Here is a 6,205-nt window from a genome sequence, read left to right on the forward strand (position 1 = left end):
GATAATGATCATTGCTTCTTTTCAGAAGAAGAAAGACCACTTAAAGAAAAACTTGCAATAAATATTAAACTTGGTTGTTCTAGCATGAGCTTATAGCTAATGATTCTGGCGTTGGTTTATGAATCCAACTCTTCGTAAGCCCGTCTAGTTCATGGTGGTAAGATAATGGTGCAATAAATCATATTACGTTTATCATGTTGGGATTCATAATTTAAAGGCCCCAGATAAGGACGAATCATAACCTACCATAGGAAGCAACGATAAAGTTAACGCTAAGTTTGTAGGGGATGTCATTTTTAATTATTGATTCTAGTTTTAATTTAGTGTTTGAGAAACACATCTATGTACCTTCCCTTTTAGATGGAATTTTGTTTTAATACACACACACACACACATGTTGTTTGCCCATTGAAAATGTTGCTCTTAACTACCTAAGGAACAATATGCATTGTGTCATGAATGTTCCTGTCAGATCTATATAGAGAAAGAGTAGAAATACTAGTAAAGTTGACATGTTTTCTACTTCCCAAAATGACCTATGAGACTTGCGTAGATTGATGTATAGAAAATAGATAATTTTGATAAAGAAGAAAACTATAGTTTATAATTTTGATCTATTGGAGTTCATTCACACTTAATATTAATGGACTTTACACGGCAACCTTGTGTAGTTTTTAATTTAATTGCATTTGTTAACAATATTTTCGATATGGAAATTATCTCTATTTGATTAAGGAAAAGTCTGAATCTCTTAATAAATTCAATATTTCTTTTAGTGAAGTCAAGAAATAGCTAGGAAAAGTCATAAAATTACCTAAATTTGACCATGGTGGTGAGTATTTTGACAAACATGGTTATGTTAGATAGCTTTATTTATTTGCCATATACTTATAGGATTTTGGGATAGTAACTCAATTTACTATTCTTGAAATCTTGAATAAAATTATGAGGCCGAAAGGGGCAATTGCACTTTTATAGAAGTAATAAGGAGTATGATTATAGGAATAAATTTACTCAATTTTCTAATTGACGTTGTCTTTCTACCAAAGTTGTTCTATTAACTCCCTTTGAGCTATAGACTATACGTAAATCTAACTTGAATTATTTTAAGGTTTAGATTGTCTTACGTATGAGGTTATATAATCTACATTAAGCAATTAGACTCTAGTACTTCTCATTCGGTGTTACTTCTCGTGATCTTACCTAGATTATTTGAAGGGATACCGGTTTTATAATCCTAATGAAGCACAAGATTATGAAGTCATAGATAAGCAAAATTTCCAAGTTTGACATTATAGAAAGAAAATAGTCGTTCCTCGGACTATTAAGAATAATAATCATTTTGTCAGAGAGCGTTATGTCTTTGTCTTTATTTAGATAAACAATTTAGAGCTCTCCCTGTACCATAGACTAAGCCTAAGGTCTAAAAATATTATTGAGATAAATCATGATCAAGTTCCTTAAGCCCATTAGGTGTAGGGATGAGGTTGCGGTAGCTCCACGCCTGCAGATCTATTAGAAGAGACGATTAGGCTATACCTTTAGACTATATAGCTCTATTTACAGAGCATGAAAATGTATATAGGCTATATGGTTTATCTAGTAACTCATACAAATATTGTTTCTTGTCCTTTAATCGATATGTGGTTAAATGCAATAAAAGATGGGATATAATCTATGACATATAATGATGTTTGAGAGCTTGTTAAATTGCTTGAAGGTTATAAGTCATTGGCTGCAAATGAATATATAAGGTATAAGGCCGCGTTTGTTTTCGTTTTCTCAGTCGGTTTGCTTTTGTTAGTAAACAACTTTTGTTTTTGTTCCCTTGGAACAAATGTGAACAATATGTTTCTTATTTCGAAACACATTTGAAGAACAAAAGAGAACAAAACATAAGTAGAGTCAAGCTTCTTTCTATTTCTTCCTCAGCTCCTTCGAACACCGGCGCGCCTCCTCCCCCGCGTCTCTCCACCGGCCGCCTTCTGCCAAGACTCCTACTCAGGCGCGACAGCCGCTCTGTCTCGAGACCATCCTGCTTCCACCTGGTGCCCTCTCTCGGCACCGAAGCCACGTCCCTTCACCGGTGCTCCTCCTTCACTCGCTCCTCCTTCACCGAAATCTAAGTGAGGCCCTGCAGATGCGGGGCGATGGCGTCGAGGCTTGAGTGTGTCGGCTCTTGAGCCAGCGCTTGCCCATCTCGTAAGACGCTTGCTCGGAAGAACTCACAGATCCGGGCGAGCTTGCTCGCCTTGATCTAGGCAATCATTATGCTCGCTTGCCGCAGAGCAGCGGTGAGCCGTGCGCTCGCTGCTCATGCTCGACCCAATAAAACCGAAAAGTTGAACCATTAAGATTAACCAAACCGGCAAAGGCCAACCCATTTCTAATTCTCTAAGCCGTCTCCTCTCGTCCTTCAAGGTGCGGCGGCGACGACGAACGGCTCGCGACGGGCAACAGGTCGACTAATGCAAGAAAGGACGGCAATGGCACCCAAGAACAATGGATGGCGACCGATTGAGGGACCCCATGTTCCGCCACGCCACTTTCCGCATTCTTCTCCTTCTTCGCGCCAGGGAAATAGCGACTCGTGAGTTGGCTTTGCCGGGTCGAGCAATGGCGATTCGGAGATTGACCCTTTTGTGCCTCACGACTCTACTATACTACGCCAATATATGGGATGCCATCGCCATTTTCAGGTTTGTCTTTCATTGCCGAGTTCCTTTTGTTTTCTTGTTGTTTTTTGGTTGTCTCATGAAGTTACGGGTGTGTCGGTAAAGGCAAAACCCATGTTTCTTGATCCCCTTTTGGTGTCATAAGCATTAAGAGTAGAGATCGTGTCAATAGTCACTCTTCTTTTCTATCATGAGTAGATACGAATAAAGAGTACCAAATTTTGTTGAACTTTTGCCTTGATGCAATTTAATGATCTCCGTCTCGTTGCTGGTGGGGATGGGTTCTTTGTCCAAACAAAGCTATTGCTTCACGATTGCTTAGTTTTCTCGCTTGTCAATACCATGAGGGAGTTTTCCAAATGTCAAGGATGGTGATTTTGTTCACTAACCAATAAGTGGTTTTGCTCTAGAGCTTAGAAATCTTAACCTAATTTAGCATTGAGAGCAAAGTAGGGCTTCACTCTAATATAATCTCATTAATCGCCTTTAGTAACTCTATTCAACTATGGTGTTGGTAATAATGGCAATGTGTTAGCAACAATGCGATGTTTCACTAATCCCTACTTTTTATGCAAACCTGGTCGAGCTTTGTCATGACATAATCCCAACATTTTATCAATTCTCAAGCACATGATTTTACTTCCTATATGACTTTTGATCATTTCCTTCAAGATTTGGAATGAACCAAGCACTAATTCTTGTACTTAAAAATCAAATCAGATTTCAAAACATCATCAATAAAGGATCACATGCACCCCTCACCACTCTTAGACAAAACATGATGGAGATGATAAATAAATAAAGAAGGAGAGGGAGGGAGTACTTTGGTACTAGAAAAAGGCATGTTTTAGCCAAAATGGTTGCAGGCATAACCCCACCAATTCCTTTATCTGGTTTGGACCCACAAAATAACAATAGAGTAGAGATAAAATTTCAAAATATATTGTCCAGATTGTATAATAGTCATGATTTCATAAATTGTAAGTATGCTTATGATAACAATCAAAATTATAAATGCAAGGTGCTTCTTCGTCCACGATGTCAATGAGTAAGCTATATTTTTAGAGGGGTTACTTTAGTTGTTGTAACACTCGTTCACCTATGTTCACCCTTAACTCCATTTTCCACCACTAAAGGGAGAATGCTTTCCTCCGGATTTTTCCAACCATCGTACTTTCCTTCTTTTTTCCACTTAATTCACAAGATGAGCAGTGAATTTGGAAGTAGAACCCAACACATTAAACGAGAAACTTCAGAGAATTTCTTCTTCTTTTGTTGTTGTTGTTGCTGCTAAGCTTATATATCACTTATTTTGTGCACGCCCATTCAACGTGGGACTCTATTGTAACAAGGCATAGTGTCGAGGTCCAAATCGGATGGACGGGTCACAATATGTTATATAAACTTAATTTTACTAAAGTTGAAGCCTTCTAGCTTTCCCTTTTGGCTTGTTGAGCTGTACAATCTCTACTTTCAGCGTTTTTCTCATCCTATGCGAACCTTTTATTTTTTGGTCAAATCCCATGTGAACTTTGTCCCACTATGTTACTTCTAAACAGGAAAATTATAAAATAAGATAAGTAATGACTCATTTGTCTCGTAACTTTTTAATTTCGTATATATGGGAGTTTGTTACACGTGAATTAGACGCAATTCCTTACAAAGTACTAGCTTTAGGTCGGGTCTAAATTATAATCAAACCTTTTCATCTTATAAAAATCACAAATTCTTAGTCGGTATTCGAATCTGATCCTTGTTAATCTTTTGTCGAATGATGCCATTAAAGGTCCTACATGTCATTCCACCCGTGGATTACATCCATGTCACATTAAGGCACCAAAATGACCTGTTTTGATAGTCAGCAATTGGAGAAAAATAGGGAAATTAGGCTCAATTTGTTTTCAATTAGGAAGTTAGGGCTCGGAGGAAGAGATTGACATAGAGAACATAGACTCGTCATATTCGTTCTCAAGCTTTGAATCAAGATCACGTGAAAAAAGTAGAGGATGAAGGGTATACCATATCCACCATGCCTCAGATAAAAGCAACAAAGTTCTTCCCACATGTTCCTACTAAAAATCGAATACCGTGTTTCTCGATTTCTGTCTTTTGTAGGAAGTTTTGTGATTAGACCCTAATCGCTGTTGGAGAGGGTAAAACGTGCATGAGGACAATTGCTTAAAATGAATGTTAGGATTATACATTATGCGAGATCCTTGGTATCTTATGGCTATAATGTTTCAATTTTTCTCTTTAAGTTATGGATTTGCATAGAATGGAGGGCGCTGTTTAGTTGTTGCCTTATTGCTTCTTGTCTTGAATTTTCTTTACTTAAGGTACATCATGACTCTATCTCAATTAGTTGTCTCATTCCCGGAGTGAACAATACGGGTTGGTGGATCTATTATCGACACGATGCTTTGAGAACTTCGGTGGATCCATCCAAAGTTCACCTTGCTGTGCCAATCCACGAAGACATATTCTTTTTCCCGTGCTCTGTCGGAATTTGCCAATCCTTACCACATAAATCTGCAATTTGGTGACTTTGGAAAGTCATCCGCCACGCTAAGGTTGGCCTTTCTCTTCTTTTTTCATTGTCTTAATCTAGAGATCTTATAATTTAGTTGGACCGTGCACAAAATAGGATAGGGTATACGGATCCATATAGGTTACCATGCTGATTTTGTGTATGGCGTGTAGTTCTTACGGTTTTATGTTATTTATTTAATTCATAACTCATGTGATGCTCAACCGGTCGAAGATTCAATGGCATCTGAGAGACACTCATTCAATGCAAAGTGGACGGACTCTGTAACCAATATACTTATTGGTTTATTGGTGGATGAGGTCAAAAGGGAACCGCACCTCTTCCACTTTCAACAAAAAAGCGGGGTGGAGGAATGTACAGGGCCTCGAACTCGGTGACAAACAAGATTCCAATTTACCATGGTACAATTGAGGAACAAGGTCAACAAAACTAAAAAAAACTGTATGCCCGCTTTTCACAAACTCATTTCTCGATCCGGATTTGGTTGGGATAATGTGAATAAAAGAGTTGTTGTTGACGACCCAAGTATATGGGAATCTCATATCAAGGTATTTCTTAACTTTGTGGTCATTTTGATATCATTATAGATGTCAATTTTAAAATGTATGATTATATTCCCGAAATGTCATTATTGTGAAAATTGTGTGGATAATGTTGAGTGGGCAAGATTCAGGAAGAATGGATTTCCCTCGGTATCCGAGCCTCGTATTGTTTTTGTGGTACATATGCCATGCTACGGTATCATGCCATAGGAAGTGCTCAAAGATGTGGATGTGTCGGATGATGATGACAATGGTGATGACAATGTAGGTGGTGACAACAGTGGTGGCGATGCTTATGCTGTCAATGCAGGTGATGACTATGATGGTAGCAATGCAAATGATTTCATTGGACACCACAGTGATGACAGACTCTTTACAATAGACGATGCTGGAACTTCACTTCGTGGAAAGCACAAATTGAATAGAACTCCAAATAGTAA

At 38.2% G+C, this 6,205-nt stretch overlaps 1 long non-coding RNA gene across 1 annotated transcript in view; it reads left to right on the forward strand.

Moving 5' to 3' along the window:
* Nucleotides 1-5,520, forward strand: part of LOC108959411 — a 28,025-nt gene extending 22,505 nt beyond the window's left edge. Inside the window, exon 3 of the long non-coding RNA XR_005548086.1 lies at nt 5,437-5,520. This is a non-coding gene — a long non-coding RNA (uncharacterized LOC108959411). The remainder of the gene's footprint in view (nt 1-5,436) is intronic.
* Nucleotides 5,521-6,205: the final 685 nt, after the last annotated feature.

This window comes from Eucalyptus grandis, chromosome 1 (genome assembly GCF_016545825.1).
Source record: "Eucalyptus grandis isolate ANBG69807.140 chromosome 1, ASM1654582v1, whole genome shotgun sequence".
Taxonomy (NCBI): Eukaryota; Viridiplantae; Streptophyta; class Magnoliopsida; order Myrtales; family Myrtaceae; genus Eucalyptus; species Eucalyptus grandis.